The sequence below is a fragment of the Poecilia reticulata genome, chromosome 22, assembly GCF_904066995.2.
Source record: "Poecilia reticulata chromosome 22, P_reticulata-male-v2, whole genome shotgun sequence".
Classification (NCBI taxonomy): Eukaryota; Metazoa; Chordata; class Actinopteri; order Cyprinodontiformes; family Poeciliidae; genus Poecilia; species Poecilia reticulata.
The window spans coordinates 8,903,144-8,922,341 of record NC_088851.1 but is presented as its reverse complement, the minus strand read 5'-3'; the positions used below and the strand labels follow the sequence as shown (position 1 = coordinate 8,922,341).

The 19,198-nt window shown below is 38.2% G+C and overlaps 2 long non-coding RNA genes across 2 annotated transcripts; one reads left to right on the top strand and one right to left on the bottom strand.

Moving 5' to 3' along the window:
• The first annotated feature begins 492 nt into the window (after positions 1 to 492).
• Positions 493 to 4,309, top strand: LOC145550048 (uncharacterized). The gene is made up of 2 exons (XR_014085898.1): positions 493 to 574; positions 3,520 to 4,309. It is a non-coding gene; the product is annotated as an uncharacterized LOC145550048 (long non-coding RNA).
• Positions 1,519 to 2,501, bottom strand: LOC145550047 (uncharacterized). Its single transcript, XR_014085897.1, has 3 exons — positions 2,325 to 2,501; positions 2,149 to 2,254; positions 1,519 to 1,730 (listed from the first exon to the last, which is right to left on the bottom strand). It is a non-coding gene; the product is annotated as an uncharacterized LOC145550047 (long non-coding RNA).
• Positions 4,310 to 19,198: the final 14,889 nt, after the last annotated feature.

Here is a 19,198-nt window from a genome sequence, read left to right as displayed (position 1 = left end):
CTAGCCCACTTTGGTTTGTTTTGGAGCATATGGGGGGATGATGACGTCATCGGCCAAAATTATAACTTTTAATATCTCAGAAACCAAAACTGCACAAACGAAAATTTTAACTGCACAAACCTGCACAAACGTAGCACTAACGAACTAGCCCACTTTGGTTTGTTTTGGAGCGATATGGGGGGATGGTGACGTCATCGGCCAAAATTATAACTTTTAATATCTCAGAAACCAAAACTGCACAAACGAAAATTTTAACTGCACAAACCTGCACAAACGGAGCACTAACGAACTAGCCCACTTTGGTTTGTTTTGGAGCGATATGGGGGGATGGTGAACTCTAGATGACCTAAAAAATAATGTTTAATATCTCAGAAACCAAAACTGCACAAACGAAAATTTTAACGGCACAAACCTGCACAAACGGAGCACTAACCATTCAGACTATTTGCTGGATTTTTTGACGTGGGTGGGGTGTCAGCTTCACGCAGGTCTCGGTCGCGCGCACGGGGAGACATTTAAAGCGCGCTGACTGTTTGCAGCTCTACGCACGCGCAGTAGAGGGTCTGTTAAATCAGTTGAGTATGACTATTTTTACGATTACTAATATTATTATAAAAACCGCCTTATCTAAACAGAAAATCCAGGGCATCTAATGAAATGATGCAGTTTTATTTGGAAAACGTGCAATTTTTTAAAAGACCACTAGAGGGAACCCGTGAGTTGAAGACTGCGTCTGCAGCTTCAGTATTAGATTTAGAAAATGTTTATCTGTGTGACCCATGCCTAACAGAAAAACTCTTAAATAAGTATTTGAGTCTTGCTGCTTATCATGTTAACACGATTAAAATAAATGCTATGATAAATATGATTTGTAGAAGTGAACATAGTAAGGGAGATTGTATTTTTAGTTGGATGTATAAATTTAAATGCTTAAAGGGGAAGGGTTATGTGTTCTACAGGTGTCTGTGTTTTGGTCCTAAATGTGCAAATAAACTCCAGAACAAAAGTCAAAGGTCTTGTGAAGATGCTGCCTGAAGCTGGTCCTGCGCTGCGAGAAGGAAGTCATTACTCTAAAAAAAAAAAATATATATATATATATATATATATATATATATATATATATCAGTGGCGGCTGGTGCTAACTGACTGGTGCTAACTGAGGGGGGCGCACACAAACAAACAAAACAAATCTTAAAAAATAGCACTATTTGAACAAGAATTTTGCCCTCCTTTCCTTCTGCCCTGCAAATTTCTCAATTACGTTCTTGTTAAAGTCAAGTCATCTCTGTGACTAGTCTTTTCTCCATTGACAACATGGCCAATGCATTCAGCCTGTCCTGAGTCATTGAGTTTCTCAGAAAAGTCTTGATTTTTTTCAGAGTTGAAAAGCACCTTTCAGCTTCTGTTATGGTCATGGGTGTGGAGATGAGGATCTTCAAGAGCGTGACAGTTTCTGAAAAGACTTCTAGGTTGTTTTCCATAAACAGCTTGAGTAGGCCCACAGCACCACAACAGGCTTTGAACTCTTCCTTGCTGTAGATGAGGGTAAGCTCTGTCTTCAGCTTACCTCGATTGAGCACTGGATAGGCTTTTAAGGTGTTGCTCAGTGCATCTTCAGGAAATGCTGTGTTGTATTGTTCAAATCTGTCCCCCTGCAGGAGTGTGGCACTAACAAGGTGGTTTGTGAAAGAAAAGCGCTCCCTGGTGTGTCCCAGTATGATATCACAGACCTTAAGAGAGAAGGACAAACATGAAGATTATGATTTTATAATCACATTTTTCACTCTAAATATGAAATGTTATTTTGTCCTTTCTATTAAGTCATAGAAAGAAGGAACACATTTTATTTATAAACTTACTGATTTTAATAACATTTGCTGCCATTTTTTAAGGCTGTGTTATGAAATGTGTTACAGCATTTTTGTGGGACGAGATTAAACAAAATTCAGTAACCAAATGTTTTATTCCCCATTACCCATAAACTTCAGTACAACTTAAATAAAATATCTTGCTGACAAACATCACATCAACATACCTACACAGCATAGACACAACTAAAGGTATTTCTAACTACAACGCACATCTTCCTAATATATTAAATAACACTACTATAAACCAGTGTAACGGTGATTTTCCACAACAACTCACCTCTGCAGCAATCCTTTCATGGTCTTCTACACTGAGTGTCCGACGCTTCTTCACTGGCCGACTACTACCTACACTGCTTTGTCCAACCATGGAGTGAAGAGAATTTCTGCCAAAGAGAAATACTTACAATATTATAATAATGAAGAAAAAGAAAAATCAGCTATTTAAACAATTACCTGATCTTTTGAATGTCCTGCTGGAACTGTTGGATGCTCTCCTGGATACAGACTGAATCTATGACCTTCTTCTGGAGTTTGGCATAGAGAAGGTCCACATGAGGCATGATATGGTGGAAAAGTTGCAGAAAGAACTTAAAATCCTGATCCTCCAGTAGCATGGCAAATGCTCCAGCCTCTCTGACGGTAATGGTTCAAAGACGTGATGCCCATTTTTTTTGTCCGGCTCTACTTTTTACAGTTAAAAAGAGGTTTAAACTCATAAAAAGAAACCATAAATATGTAATATATCTCCCCCACTAACACCTTCTTTAACCTTTCAAAAGCTGTTCTTTTTTGGCCATTTTTGGGGTCTTTGAAGGGTCAAAATGTCATGCAGTGCGACTGTCCAAACTCAATTGCTGTTGCAAAAATGTCTTTAAAATTACATTAAATCTGTTCAAATATATTTTATTTCCTGTTTGGCATGAATTTCAAAGTATTTTCTTCATCCTGTTCAAATTTTCAAAGCATTTTTAGTTATAATTCCATTATAACATTTAAACAAACTTTGTCCGAAAATGTCATTTTACAAAATATCATGTGGTGCGACCAACAAAAAATTCAAATTTTTGGACTTAAATTTTGAAATCCAGTAAAAAACAGGAGGTTGAATCATCCAACAGTCTGACAAGAATCACTGGATACAGCAAACAGGTTTGTTTATTTTTCTTAAATTTCAGAAAAAGTGTCACTTTTAGCAGTAGGTATGTAGTTGCCATATTTGGATGTCATTTGGTGCAACCACCAAAAAACTATTAATATTTAAATATACCTACTATTTTCTGTTTTGATTATAAATGTTATATTTGCCTTGTGTTTGAAGCTAGGTTGTTTTTTTAAGGAAGCAAATTATTTGCCTGTTGATGATGACCGAACATGAAAATATCATTTGGTGCGACCGAATATCATGTGGTGCGACCGTTGTAATGATACATTTCTGTGTTTGAAAAGGAGTTTCTGTGCTTTTATTTTTGATTTCAAGACTCAAATGCAAAAGCAATAGTTTGTATTATTATTTCCAGAATATGTTTTTGTACAGTTTTATTATTGTTTTGCATTGTATTGCATCATAAAAATATAATGGAACATTTAACATTACGGGAATAATTATAGCATATATTTTGTCATTTATTGTTTTTATCTATTTTTCTAGATCCCACTGTCATCAAACTGAGCTATGATGAAGTACCATATATGACCCAGGTACTTCAAGATGTGAGAGAAACCATGCGACAGTCTGATGACAAGAAGTTGGTCACATGGTCACCACAACCTGAACCAGCAAAACCTCATAGTTCCAAATTGAACAGCCAAGACTGGGCAAAGTTCACAAATGGCTGGTTCTAAAAATTGCTTGAAAATAAGCATTTTCCTTTGTTCACTTGGGCATTTAAGTACACAGGAGTAGAGGTGTGCTGATCAATCGGCCACCGATGGTCCCACCGGTCAGATTGATCAGATCACATGGTGTCATTTATACCTAAAGCGAAAAATTAACAGTCAATCCACGAGATCAGTTTTGGCGATTGGCAGTGATCGGCCGTCACTGATCAGAATCAGCAGGAAAAAACTTAATCGGAGCGTCTCTACCCAGGAGTAGCATGATGGTTTTTAAGTTAATAAAATTTTTCCATTTTGAAACCATTACTTATTATATGGTTCTGTTTAAAATAGTTAAACTGAATTATTATATTTTCATTAATGCACTTACATTTGGGAGATTGAAAATGTCTTTCCAGTTTTTTTAAATTATGAAATTAAAGCAGTCTCCTGTACTTTCTGATTTTATGAGAGATGTGTTGGAAATGTTTACTACAAAGTTGATTACTGCATTAATTTTTAGGCAAATTAAATTGGTGTGTTCTATTTGTGTTGTTATTTTTGTAATGTACTGTAACTGAATGCAATTCCATTTTCATGTATTAAAAGGATTTTGACCTGTTTCCTGGCCTACATTTATTGTATAAATCATTTGGTGTGACCATAAATCATTTGGTGCGACCGATTAAAAATGTACATTTATTGAATTCAAAATAGAATATCTAGTGTCTGGAGCATAAATATTAACCACTTATACAGTGTCCTTAAGAGACTGGTATTTATTTATTATTTTAACACATTTTGATAAAATGGTGAAGAAAAATAGCGGTCAAATCAATTATAAATGGAATTTCACAGGTTTTTTGAGGGGAAAACTGTCATAATTGCCAGAAAAATAAAAAGAAAATTTAAAAATGTGTTTCTAAACACCTTAAATAAATGGAAACTTATAAAACAAATGTTTAGTACACCATGGAAAATACCATATTTTTAGATAAATCACGGTCGCACCAAATTACATTTTTTAGGACCACAGCCAAGTCATATTGATAAAAAACCCTTGAAAAGGTCTAACTTGAATGTGAAAATATTTCTGTATGCACAACATTTCAAATATTCTAGTAATTGCCATGGATATAAATATTTTTGACATTTTTAATTTAGCTTGGTGGAAATCCTTATACGTCAATTTTTGTGCAGAATTAGGGGTGCATGGATTTCATGGATAAATAAAGGTAAGACAGCAATAAGATGTTTTTAGTTTTTTTAATGAAATGTGCGTTTTGTGGGCTACAGTTTGTATGTCTAAATCAGTGTTTTTCAACCTTTTTTGAGCCAAGGTACATTATTTTAATTGAAAAAATCTCGAGGTACACCACCAACCAAATATGTAAACAAAGATACTCTGTAGCCGCCTATATTACATATATAGTCATTCTTATCAAAGTCTCTTGAATAGGAATCAAATAAACACAAAAATGCATTTTTATCACATTTTACATTTCTTATTTCAAATTGCACTTAACATGTCCACTTCAAAAATACACCTGAACAGCCACAACACTGTGGTGTTAAATATAAAGAAGTTGTAGAAAACTTCAAACTGTTTTACAAACTAATCCACAAGCATTCGTTTAGCCAGAATACACAAAATAATTCTTATTCTGAAAGAAGCAATAATATTTGGAAAACATTTCACTTTATATTCACTGTTACAATATGAAGAGTTGCATGTACAAAATGTCAATATCTGTATATTTTACCCACCTATTGTGAAACCTGTGCATGTTTGGATGAAAACGGCTGATTTTCTGGCAGAAATTGAAGAAAGACAAAACTCTTCCTCAACATCTCTGTCTCTGTTTTTAGTTTTTATAGTAGCCAGACTAGAGAAGCTCATTTCACACAGATATGTTGTGGGAAATGGACCCATGTTCTTTCCAACCCAACTACTGCTGAGCTTCTCTGTCTTTTCCATCACTGTCTTGCCAGTGGCGGAGCTAGAGGGGGGGCCAGGGGGGCCAGTGCCCCCCCTGTCATCTGATTGGCCCCCCTAGTGGCCCCCCCAGATGATTGACATGTAACAGCGCCAGGTTATTCCTGCATATTATTTGGAATCATTCTAAGTCAACCTAATATCTAAAGAAGAAAAACAATAATAAATATATTAAAAGAAAATGTATAAAACTTTATATAAGTCCATGTGATGACATAAATAAATAGATTTAGATCAGGCACGATACCAGCCTCCTTTATACTCATAAGAACAAGCTGATATTCTTCTCCTGGGTGTTTCAGTTGTGCTGCGCTGTGGTGCAACTCAAAGGCTAAAGCGCTTCATACCTGGTGGTGATGGTAAAACACCAATAAGTTATTTATTGATCCTCCGCAAAAAAAAAAAGAAAAAACCGAAGAGGGGCCGACAATGTTCATAGTTCAGAGCAGAGGTTGCGCTGGAGTTTATTCGTTGACCGTCAAAGAAAAAATCATTTTATTTCCAATTTGTAGTCATCAAACGAAACATTTATTATTTCTCTGCGAGAACGTTTTAGAAATCAGGTAACATTTCACGAAATGACGTGATTAGAAGACGACAGAACTCTGATCGTTTCCTGATCCCGCATCACTTCCATCGGCGGGAGAAAAACCCAGCAGAAGCGGATCAGCTGAGCTAGACGCTCCAAAGCCTCTGGTCTGTTAAAGCGTCCAGATCAGAGATGATTCTCTGACAGATGTTGTTCTTAGTATGATTAATAATGAGCTCCACGATGTTCTCTGTGCGTAAAGTTGAAACTGTCTGAGCACCAAGTGGTCAGCTGATCACAGTCTGGACAGAAACCAGCGGACAGCTCTCTGTTCTTATCAAGACGAGGTGAGGAGGGAATCTGACATATTAACTCAGTTAAGTTTTTACTGGTTTTGTTTTTAAAACATCATTAACGTAAGCAGTGTAACTATATATTGTATATTTGGCGTTTGTCGTCTCATGTGTGATTAATTGGAGCGTAACGGTGGAGCATTTATCGCCCAGCGCTCTGCGCTTGTTTCTGTCTAACGGATCTGCACTTTAATTTCTTTCCTCTCTCAACAGTCAGCTGTTATTCCTCTACTTGAACTACAATAAGTAGATCACATTCTCTTTAGGTTTTCTCTGTGTGCTCCAAACTCATTAAATGTAAACTCATGAGAAGCCCGAGCCACCATCAGGCAAATAATTCTGGTCCGACCCGAACTATTTTTACCTGTCAAATTACCTGTCAAAACAGAGCTTCCTAACCAAGGTGTCCATAACTCTTCAACACGCTGTCAGCTCCCGGTCAGAAAGACGCATTTAGTTCAGTGTCCATGAGATGATATTCAGAAAGGATCTTTTATTTGATTGATTTTAGTTTCCTCTGCAATGAACTCTTAGCGTAAGGTCTATCATGTCTCCATGTGCGCCAGTCAAAGGTGTTAATTATAACATGTCAAATGACAGAGGGGCCTATATATATATATATATATACATTTAAAATTTTGCCCCCCCAGAGGTAGTCCCCCCCAACTTTAAAGGTCTAGCTCCGCCACTGGTTATGAACGCCGCATTCCAGGTTTCCCTCAATGGAATATATACTAGGCAGTCCCAGTGACCGTTTCACTAACGGTTTTTGCCCATGTGCTTTCTGGGTAAAAATCAATCGAGTAACTCTCTCTGAGTTTGAGGAAAACTTTTCAGAAAAGAAAAATGTAAGAGTTTTCTGGATTGTATGAAAGAATATTTATTGAAATGTCTCTAGAGAGAGTATTTGAATCAAACAGAATATCTATTTGAATCTTGGAAATAGTTCGTGTAAAATTACTTTATATATATTTAGGAAAAAGTAACATAATTTTCGCTGTAAATCAAATGTTAGAGAAACCCTAATATTCCCAAAGGAGTTACTTACTATTGGGAGGAGAGGATATCACCAAGTTAAGTCTTTATGAGGCCCAAAAGAAGAAGAATGTCTTTTATTTTTAGCCGAACAGGTTTGATGGCCTGAAGAGATGTTCAAACTGATGAATCATCAGAAGCTGCGATTCTTCGTGAGAACAGAGGACAAGGCAGAGAGGATGTTCCAGGAAGACACTGGGATTTGTATTTGACATGCCAAAAGGTGTTGGCACTCCAAACTGCTGACTCATGCATCAGGTCTGCAGGGATTATTGGGATTATTAGTTTTTAATGTGTCCTTGGCATTATTTTTAAAAATGTTGCTCCTGTCAGCAGAAACCAGAGGAATGCACAAGCTGAGTGACTAACTCTGGCAGAGATAAGAGATTTAAACAGCAGCGTGTGGTTACTTTTAGGTTGATTTAGCATGCAGCAGAAATGTATACTTTATCTAAAAACCCGACATGGCAACCTAAAGGAATAGTATTGCAGCTCTGACTTGCATCCAAAGACCCAAAACCTGAATTTCTACCTAAATACAAAATGTCCCCTGAGGTTGAGTTGCAGCAGCGCATCAACTGGAACTGTGTTCATTACTTATTTGGAGTAAATTAACCTTTTTTCATTGTGTTTCTTTATATTTAGTAACTGGCATTGACATTGATAATGAAATATGTAAAATGTTGACACTGTTTATGTTTTCAAAACTTTACTAAATCTGGACAGTTCCAGTCAGAAACTCATCTGCATTAGTGTCAAATTATTTAGGGGCTTTTAATGATTCATATTTAAGAGTGGGATTTGTTGTTTTTCAGCTTTTCTGAATGGTTTCTCGTTTTTTTTTTCTATTAGGAGTGAAGTTGAGATGTTTAAACTGATACATTTAAAGTTTATCTGCTGCAAACCCAGATTTGATCTGTGTTTCTGATCATATCCTGTTGGAACTGGCAGCTTTCCCCCGTCTCAGACATCTAGATGCTGATTTGATGTGGAATTGAAGAATTTGAAAGAGGAAGTAAGAATAAAATCCTCGCCACTATTTTGCCTGGTTTGTGTAATGCACCAGGACCAATGGCAGAAAAAACAGTAATCCCACAGCATGATGCTGCCATGAATATGACAGCTGGTACGGTGTTCTTAGGTTTATAAACCTTAAATTGTATGATTTAGCTTCAGTAGAGTATGAGATCATATTTTACTCATTCTTTTGTTCTGCGCTTGTGTAGTTTGCTAAATTTTAAAGCCCTACAGTTACCTTTAGTAACTCTTTAATGTGGTATCGCCAGGGGTGAAAGTAGTTTTAAATTCTTGGGGGTACTATGACAAAAAATTAATAAATATATATATATATATATATATATATATATATATATATATATATATATAATGTGTATTTTTGCACTACAGGATATTTTAGACTTGTATAATTTGCACAACACTAGAGTATTTATGTGTTTTATTGATGCCTCTAAAGCATTTGATCGTGTGAATCACCAAAAACTGTTCGGCAAGTTAGAAAGCAGAGGTGTACCCAAATATCTAATTAGAATTCTGGTCTACTGGTATGGTCATCAATCAATGTTTGTAAAATGGGCCAACACAATGTCTGATTCGTTTAAAGTTGGTAACGGAGTAAGGCAGGGAAGTTTACTGTCCCCTTACCTTTTTACAATTAATAATAAAAAAAAATTTTAAATTGACCAAAAGGGCACTTGGGGGCACGGAGCGAAAAGGGCAGGTGCTCAAGCCCCCCCATTCCCCCCCTCTGCACGTGCCTGGTCTGTTGTCATCAACTCTGTAGAACTTTGAAGACCTTTGCACACTTACCCAGCTCAGCTTTCATTGAACTCACTTCTTGATTTGACTGACCTGACAATTTGTTTCCAAGTTGCTGTAGTTCCCAATTGCTTTCACTTCGTTATAACCCCACTATTCCAGCTACTGGTGGAATATTTAGTTGCAAGATCATTCCACAACTGGACTCACTGCTGGATTTCACACGTTTGTGGACACGGAAGTGACACCTGAGTTCAATGATTTAGAGGGGTGAATAAAAAGCAAAAAAGTATTCAACACCTCCACCAGACTTCAACAAACGTCTTAAAGTGAACTGCAGTAAAACTCCAGTAGCGGAAAAAAGAACAAAAAACAAAAAAACAACGTAGAAGTAATTGGAACGATACTTTCTAACTAATCATAACTTCCATGGTAATATTCCATAAAAACTGTTTAGCATGAGGTTCATGTGTACTGATGCAGAGGTGCTGAAATTTTTACATTAAATACAATCGCAACGCTACCAGATTTAGTACATTCATCAAACATGACCTGTTGACTAAAAACTAAGTGGGCACTGTACACAAAAATGCAGCTCTTTATGCTAGTACTTTAAACATTCAAGTTAGGCTGAGATTTAATCTTTTATGCTAAAACTCATTGGCATACATAAAATCAACTACTGAAAAGTCACAGTAGAGTTCAGGAAAATGTTTTCTGTATGACATTCTTACAGAAAACCAGTTCTTACAGTTCTGCACAGTAGCGCAGGGCTGCACAGTGGTGAAGTTGGTAGAGCTGTTGCCCTGCAGCAAGAAGATTCTGGGTTCTGGGTGCATGAAGTTTGCATGATCTCCCTGTGCATGCGTGGTTTTCATCGGGTTTTCCCACAGTCAAACACATGACTCTCAGGTTAATTGGTTTCTCTAAATTCTCCCTTGGTGTGTGTGTGAGTGTGTGCATGGTTGTGTGTCCTGTCTGTCTTTCTGTGTTGACCTGTCCAGGGTGACCCCGCCTCTCGCCCGGAACGTTAGCTGGAGATGGGCACCAGCAACCCACCCGACCCCATTAAGGGACAAGGGTGTAAGAAAATGGATGGATGGATGGATGGATTACAATTACTAATTATTCACATGTTGTATTCAATAATTTACACATGAACATGAAAGGTACAACACAACATGTCAAAGAACATTACTAATAAATTGGAAATACTTAAACTACCCACTTGTTCAATGGAACTTGGTTGAAAAAGCTCATCACCTGCTTGACCATCAGTTGTTTCTGATGAAAAGTTTTCTGTATTAAGCTATTTGTGGGAGGAAAACATACAAACCCACATGAAAAACATGAAGACTGTTGATGGAGTCTTCAGTGGATAGTCAAAACTTGTGCAGGTCACTTGAAAGAGAGCGTCAGGAATAAATCATTCTGTTTTCCTCTACCTCTCTCAGCTCTTTGCATGCTCGTACATACGTGGTGGTTTTCACACGCCCATGTGCTCGAAGCTAAGGTTGAACGAAATGACACGCTGGGAACGCCGTCTTTAGGCCGTAGCTTAGATAGCGGCCAGCAAAAGAAATTAGAAACTATTGTTAGGTTCCTCATCAAAAAATGTATTGATGAGGAAAACACTGTTGAGCAGATTTAATGGGAAACCAGGTGATTGTGTTTTGCACATTGTAAAGCCTAAAGCCACATTGGCTGAATCTTGTCTAAATTGTTGGAAAAAGTTACATTTGTGTTAATATGAATGAGTTTATTTGAAATGTTTGATGGGTGGAAACATCTCCTTCACTAAGAAGTGTGAATCACTTCAGAGCTTTTCCTGGTTACCATAGCAACTGTTATACTTCTACCCAACTGATGATGTCACTAGGAACCCAGGCTTTGTGTCATAGATTCTATGACATCAGCTCTGAACCCTTTGAATATCTTGTTACGTGTGTTCTAAAGCCAGATGCGCAGAACTCAACGGATTTATAGAGAAGTGCAATTTTTCACCCAGAGACTGAAACGCAAGATGGAGCCCCGTCGATTCCCCAGGAGGCCTGATACACCTATGCCTATGATGAGAAAGATATTTGACCCAGACCTCCCATGTGATTTTGGATTCAAGAAGAGCGTCAAAATTGAGGATCAGGACCATGCTTTAAGGAACTCGATTTTAAAATTACCTAAAATTAAAAAAGATATCCATCCTACCCATACCGCAACGAAAAGTAGAGATTCGGGAGGATTGCGTAGATATTCAGGAGAATTCCGCCACAAGTAATTCCAACTCTAGCACAAGCTCAGGTTTCCTTCTAAGTTTGGTAGACGGAATTGATATTCAGGCACGCATTGACCAGCGTAATAAATTTCGAAAAGTACAGGAGATGAAAGAAAGACACGAAGCTGCTCTTCGTAAATTACAGGAGAAGAAGCCAAGACCAACGAATGCCTACGCACGGGATGTGCAAAACTGGAGAGACAAGCGGGAGAAAACTCCTTCAAAAACGTTGCTGCAAATTGACAGAGATGGGCAAAAACTTCTCAACTTGTCCACGGATGTGGACAAGTTTAAAGCTGACAAGTTGAGAGCTTGTCCAAAACTCATTGTCCTTTCCAATGAGGATTCTGGAAAGGACAAACATGGCATACAGTTTAAAAAGTCTTTGTCACGTGGAAATGAACAAAAATTCATCAAACAGGTTAGTGAGAAGGCAGAGGAACGATTGGTAAAGCCAAGGCAAACACCCAGAGTTAGTGAAGGCAAACGGTCAGAATATGTACATGACGAGAGGGAGAAAAATGTTCACGAGCAGGTAAAATTTCAAGAGAAATGTAAGAAGATGGCCTATGAAAATATAGAGAATATAAGGAGAAAAGAATATGTCAAAGAAGCTGTTGAGGAGAAAAAGCTTAATCAAGAAAAAGCTAAGCAGGAGTTTGCCCAAAAGTTACTTGACAAACAGGAGAAAGAAAAGAAAGTCAAAATGCAAAAGTATTTGACTGATGCATGGGATGATCAAGTTGAATACAAACGGCAAAAGCAGATTGAAATGGACAAGATCATAAATAAAGGGTCTGATTCCTTGATGGACTGCGACATTCCTGATAAGGACAGAAGTCGTGAAATACGTAAAAAAATAGTGTACGACCAACTGTCACTTACAAAGAAGGAAGAAGCTAAAAAACGGGCTTTTATGGAGGAAAAGTTACTGAAAGAAAGGAAAGACGGGAATCTGCAGAGCAAAGCGTGAAAAACTGGAGAAAGAGAAAAAAGCTGCAGCTATAAAAAGTCTGACCAATTCTTGGGATTCCCGAATTCAACTCAAACGGCAGGAGAAAAAGGAACAGTGTGAGATTGAAAGGAAAAACATGCAGACCTTGATGGAATTAGACAGAGTGTGTGGAGCTGCAAGGGATACTTCTGCCAGGGAGAACTACCTCCCTGGCAGAGTCTGCAAGAAGATCTGCAAGAAGATCGGTGGGAACTGCTGACAAACATGACGACACAAGAAACAGACCTATACTGAGTAGTCAGAAAGTTAGGAAGCCTGTCACACTTCCTTTTCAAATCCACCTCTGTGCACTTTGCTGAGGATCACCAACAGCAAAATAAAAGAGTGAAATTCCCGTCCATTTCCAGTCCCAGATAAATGTCTGTTTCTCAGCTGGCCAAGGAATGTGATGGGAATCCCCCGGAGGAGCTGACCCGAGTGGCTTAGGAGAGGGAAGTTTGCGCCTCCCTACTTAGGCTGCTGCCCCCATGACCTGAAGAAAATGGATGGACGGATACATGGATAGATAGATAGGTTTTCTCTGGGTGCTCCAGTTTCCCTTCAAAAACAATCAATCGATCGATGGATAGATGTATAGATAGATGGATAGATAGATGGATAGATGGATAGGTTTTCTCTGGGTGCTCCAGTTTCCCTTCAAAAACGATTGATTGATCGATAGATGGATAGATAGATGGATAGATGGATAGGTTTTCTCTGGGTGCTCCAGTTTCCCTTCAAAAACGATCGATTGATCGATAGATGGATAGATAGATGGATAGATAGATGGATAGGTTTTCTCTGGGTGCTCCAGTTTCCCTTCAAAAACGATCGATTGGTCGATAGATAGATGGATAGATAGATGGATAGATGGATAGGTTTTCTCTGGGTGCTCCAGTTTCATTTCAAAAACGATCGATTGATCGATAGATAGATAGAAGATGGATAGATAGATGGATAGGTTTTCTCTGGGTGCTTCAGTTTCCCTACAAAAACGATCAATAGGTTTTCAGCTTCAGAAGGGAGGCCCAGACTTCCCTCTCCCCAGCCACTCCTTCCAGCTCCTCCGGGGGAATCCCAAGGCGTTCCCATGCCAGCCGAGAAACATAGTCCCTCCAGCGTGTCCATGTCTTTCTGATTAGCTTCCCTGTGTATTTAACCCCACCTGTTGTCTCTGTCCTTCGTCGGGTCCTCGTCATTAGTTCATCGTTCGTCTGTCCGTTTCCAGTGCCGCATGTCTTTCTGAGTTTGTTCCTGATTCTTTATTAAATACATAATTTCCTCATTACTACCTGGGTTTACCGGCGTCTTCCTCACTTACAACCATGCACATATGACAGAGTGTCCCTAGTATTAGCTACGGCAGATATATGGCCAGGGCCGTACAGAGACCACTACAGGGCAGGTGCTCAACAACAAAAAAGGGCCCATCTAACCGCCTTCTAGGACAGAATATTAACAGCCTCTCAGCTTTCAGAGTTTAATAAACAATGATAAATTACAAAATTGTGAGACATACAATCAGAGCTAAAGGAAATCTCTACATAGAGCATAACACTATGCATATGTAAGATATTTTAATAGTAATTTCTTTCTGCAGATCTATTTTGTAAATCAGAGCTAGTGGTCTAGCTCTGGTTTACATATTTTGTCTTTACAGAATTACACTATTAAAAATATAAACAAGGGCACAAAGCAACCTTTATGCCCTTGTAATCTTTTTATAGATTACAGATTAGTGGACTGTAATCTATAAAAAGAGCTTCCTGTTTGCTGCAGTGGAGATGAAGACGGTCCAATCAGGAAAGCAGAGCTGCATCAAACTTTAAGGTGGAACTGCAGAAAAAAAAAAAAACAAAAGCAAAAATTGAATTGTTAATGCATGTCACCATGAGAAAAGCCTACTGAGTTTTGCTTAAAAAACTTTTTTAAACATTTAAATCACACATTCGTCTCATGAATAGCAGTCTCATGTCTCAGTGATTGTTTTTGTTAAACAACCTTATTTGTGCATGTCATAAATCTTTTCTTCATATTCTAAGTTTTTGTTTGACTCAAAGTTTTGCTTGTGATTCTCACATGACGTTGTGAGCAGTGTCGTAGCCAGAGGGGGTGGACAGGGGGCCATTGCTCCCCCTGTCATCTGATTGCCCCCCCCCCCCCCCCCCGATGATTGACATGTAACGGCAGCAGGTTATTCCTGTACATTATTTGGAATCATTCTAATTCAATATATCTAAAGAAGAAAAACAATAATAAATATATGAAAAGAAAATGTATAAAACTTTATATAAGTCCATGTGATGACATAAATAAAAAGATTTTTATCAGGCGCGATACCAGCCTCCTTTATACTCATAAAAACTGATATTGTTCTCCTGGATGTTTCAGTTGTGCTGCGCTGTGGTGCAACTCAAAGGCTAAAGCGCTTCATACCTGGTGGTTGTAAAACACCAATAAGTTATTTATTGATCCTCCGCAAAAAAGAGAAAAAACCGAAGAGGGGCCGACAATGTTCGTAGTTTGGAGCAGAGGTGGCGCTAGAGTTTTTTGTTGTCCGTCAAAGAAAAAAATCATTTTATTTCCAATTTTTATTCATCAAACTAAACATTTATTATTTCTCTGCGAGAACGTTTTTAAAATCAGGTAACATTTCCCGAAATGACGTGATTAGAAGACGGCAGAACTCTGATCGTTTCCTGATCCCGCATCACTTCCCTCTGCGGGAGAAAACCCAGCAGAAGCAGATCAGCTGCGCTAGGCGCTTCAAAGCCTCTGGTCCGTTAAAGCGTCCAGATCAGAGATGATTCTGTGACAGATATTGTTCTTAGTCTGATTAATAATGAGCTCCACGATGTTCTCTGCGCGTAAAGTTGAAACTGTCTGAGCACCAAGTGGTCAGCTGATCACAGTCTGGACAGAAACCAGCGGACAGCTCTCTGTTCTTATCAAGACGAGGTGAGGAGGGAATCTGACATATTAACTCAGTTAAGTTTTTACTGGTTTTGTTTTTAAAACATCATTAACGTAAGCAGTGTAACTATATATTGTATATTTGGCGTTTGTCATCTCATGTGTGATTAATTGGAGCATTTATGCGCATTTATTGCCCAGCGCTCTGCGCTTGTTTCTGCCTAACGGATCTGCACTTTAATTTCTTTCCTCTCTCAACAGTCAGCTGTTATTCCTCTACTTAAACTATAATAAGTAGATCATAAAATTCTCTTTAGTTTTTCTCTGTGTGCTCCAAACTCATTAATGTAAACTCATCAGAAGCCCGAACCACCATCAGGCAAATAATTCTGGTCCGACCCGAACTATTGTTACCTGTCCAAACAGAGCTTCCTAAAATTTTGCCCCCCCGAGAGTTGGGGGGGCCAAGGGGGGCCAACTTTAAAAGTCTAGCTCCGCCACTGTATATATATATATATATATATATATATATATATATATATATATATATATATATATATATCAAAGACGTCCGGTGAAGTTCTTTGCTGGTCAGGCACTGACTTGTATAGACACCATGCATGTTATTGGACTATGGAAATTTTGCGCAGACATACAACACTGGGGGACAAAAAGACTAATCTTTCACATGTCATAGCCGCGTTAACTCAGTGAAACTTAGAAATGTAGGTATTAATTTCGTGCTATGATCCACAGCAAAGGGAAACCACTTTCTCGCTCTGTATCCGCCAAGCTGCATGCAGACTCGTTGCCATAGCAACTAACAATGACACTTCATGTTTTAGGATTTAACACCAAAAAACATTCAAGAATTGTGCACACAGAACATTTAGTTTGTTGTTATAGTACGTTTTAGGCTTAATGCTTTATTAATAAATAATGTGGGTAGCTGTGGTACATTAGCTACCGCTTCTACTTTACTGAATTATTTAGACCAGTGTTTTTCAACCACTGTTCCGTGGCGTGAGTGATCGTCAGGTGTACCGTGGAAATTATTCAATTTCACCTACGGTACCGTATTTTTCGGACTATAAGCTGCTACTTTTTTTCTAAGCTTTGAACCATGCGGATTGTAGCCCGCTGTGGCTTTGCTGTGTATTTTTTTCAACCACCAGGGGGCTCTCTAGCAGGAAGTGAATCATTAGAAGTCAAAATTGTAAATCAAAAGAAGAACGTGCTAATTTTCATCCTGTTCAGGGGTATTTTTAAGCAGCAGGCACGATGCAGAAATGTTTTCAAACTCATATCATGCAGCTTTTAAGTTGAGGGCTGTCGATCTGGCACTACATGAGGGAAATAGAGCCGCTGCTCTTAGTTTTTTTTTTTTTTTTCCAAAAAAAAATTGAAGGTGCTAGCACCGAAAATTACCCTATTTTTCGCTCTATAGTCCGAAAAATAGGGTAATTGATTTTAAAAGATTTTTTAAAAATGAATTATCTGCAAATAATGCCATCTTCGAATGTCTTTGCTGTAGCAGTGACTAGCGGCGTAATCATGTATTTTCTTACCACTAGATGGCAGTAGGTACACAGCATTTTACATTACAACAAGAGAATTAGTGATGCATGAATGTTACAGGTAGAGCATCGTATCTAGCAAGACACAGTGGCGGAGCTAGACTTTTAAAGGAGTAGTCCTGGCCCCCCCTTGGCCTCCCCAACTCTCGGGGGGGCAAAATTTTAGGAAGCTCTGTTTGGACAGGTAACAATAGTTCGGGTCGGACCAGAATTATTTGCCTGATGGTGGTTCGGGCTTCTGATGAGTTTACATTAATGAGTTTGGAGCACACAGAGAAAAACTAAAGAGAATTTTATGATCTACTTATTATAGTTTAAGTAGAGGAATAACAGCTGACTGTTGAGAGAGGAAAGAAATTAAAGTGCAGATCCGTTAGGCAGAAACAAGCGCAGAGCGCTGGGCAATAAATGCGCATAAATGCTCCAATTAATCACACATGAGATGACAAACGCCAAATATACAATATATAGTTACACTGCTTACGTTAATGATGTTTTAAAAACAAAACCAGTAAAAACTTAACTGAGTTAATATGTCAGATTCCCTCCTCACCTCGTCTTGATAAGAACAGAGAGCTGTCCGCTGGTTTCTGTCCAGACTGTGATCAGCTGACCACTTGGTGCTCAGACAGTTTCAACTTTACGCGCAGAGAACATCGTGGAGCTCATTATTAATCAGACTAAGAACAATATCTGTCACAGAATCATCTCTGATCTGGACGCTTTAACGGACCAGAGGCTTTGAAGCGCCTAGCGCAGCTGATCTGCTTCTGCTGGGTTTTCTCCCGCAGAGGGAAGTGATGCGGGATCAGGAAACGATCAGAGTTCTGCCGTCTTCTAATCACGTCATTTCGGGAAATGTTACCTGATTTTAAAAACGTTCTCGCAGAGAAATAATAAATGTTTAGTTTGATGAATAAAAATTGGAAATAAAATGATTTTTTTCTTTGACGGACAACAAAAAAACTCTAGCGCCACCTCTGCTCCAAACTACGAACATTGTCGGCCCCTCTTCGGTTTTTTCTCTTTTTTGCGGAGGATCAATAAATAACTTATTGGTGTTTTACAACCACCAGGTATGAAGCGCTTTAGCCTTTGAGTTGCACCACAGCTCAGCACAACTGAAACATCCAGGAGAACAATATCAGTTTTTATGAGTATAAAGGAGGCTGGTATCGCGCCTGATAAAAATCTTTTTATTTATGTCATCACATGGACTTATATAAAGTTTTATACATTTTCTTTTCATATATTTATTATTGTTTTTCTTCTTTAGATATATTGAATTAGAATGATTCCAAATAATGTACAGGAATAACCTGCTGCCGTTACATGTCAATCATCGGGGGGGGGGGGCAATCAGATGACAGGGGGAGCAATGGCCCCCCTGTCCACCCCCTCTGGCTACGACACTGCTCACAACGTCATGTGAGAATCACAAGCAAAACTTTGAGTCAAACAAAAACTTAGAATATGAAGAAAAGATTTATGACATGCACAAATAAGTTTGTTTAACAAAAACAATCACTGAGACATGAGACTGCTGTTCATGAGACAAATGTGTGATTTAAATGTTTAAAAAAGTTTTTTTAAGCAAAACTCAGTAGGCTTTTCTCATGGTGACATGCATTAACAATTCAATTTTTGCTTTTGTTTTTTTCTTTTTTCTGCAGTTCCACCTTAAAGTTTGATGCAGCTCTGCTTTCCTGATTGGACCGTCTTCATCTCCACTGCAGCAAACAGGAAGCTCTTTTTATAGATTACAGTCCACTAATCTGTAATCTATAAAAAGATTACAAGGGCATAAAGGTTGCTTTGTGCCCTTGTTTATATTTTTAATAGTGTAATTCTGTAAAGACAAAATATGTAAACCAGAGCTAGACCACTAGCTCTGATTTACAAAATAGATCTGCAGAAAGAAATTACTATTAAAATATCTTACATATGCATAGTGTTATGCTCTATGTAGAGATTTCCTTTAGCTCTGATTGTATGTCTCACAATTTTGTAATTTATCATTGTTTATTAAACTCTGAAAGCTGAGAGGCTGTTAATATTCTGTCCTAG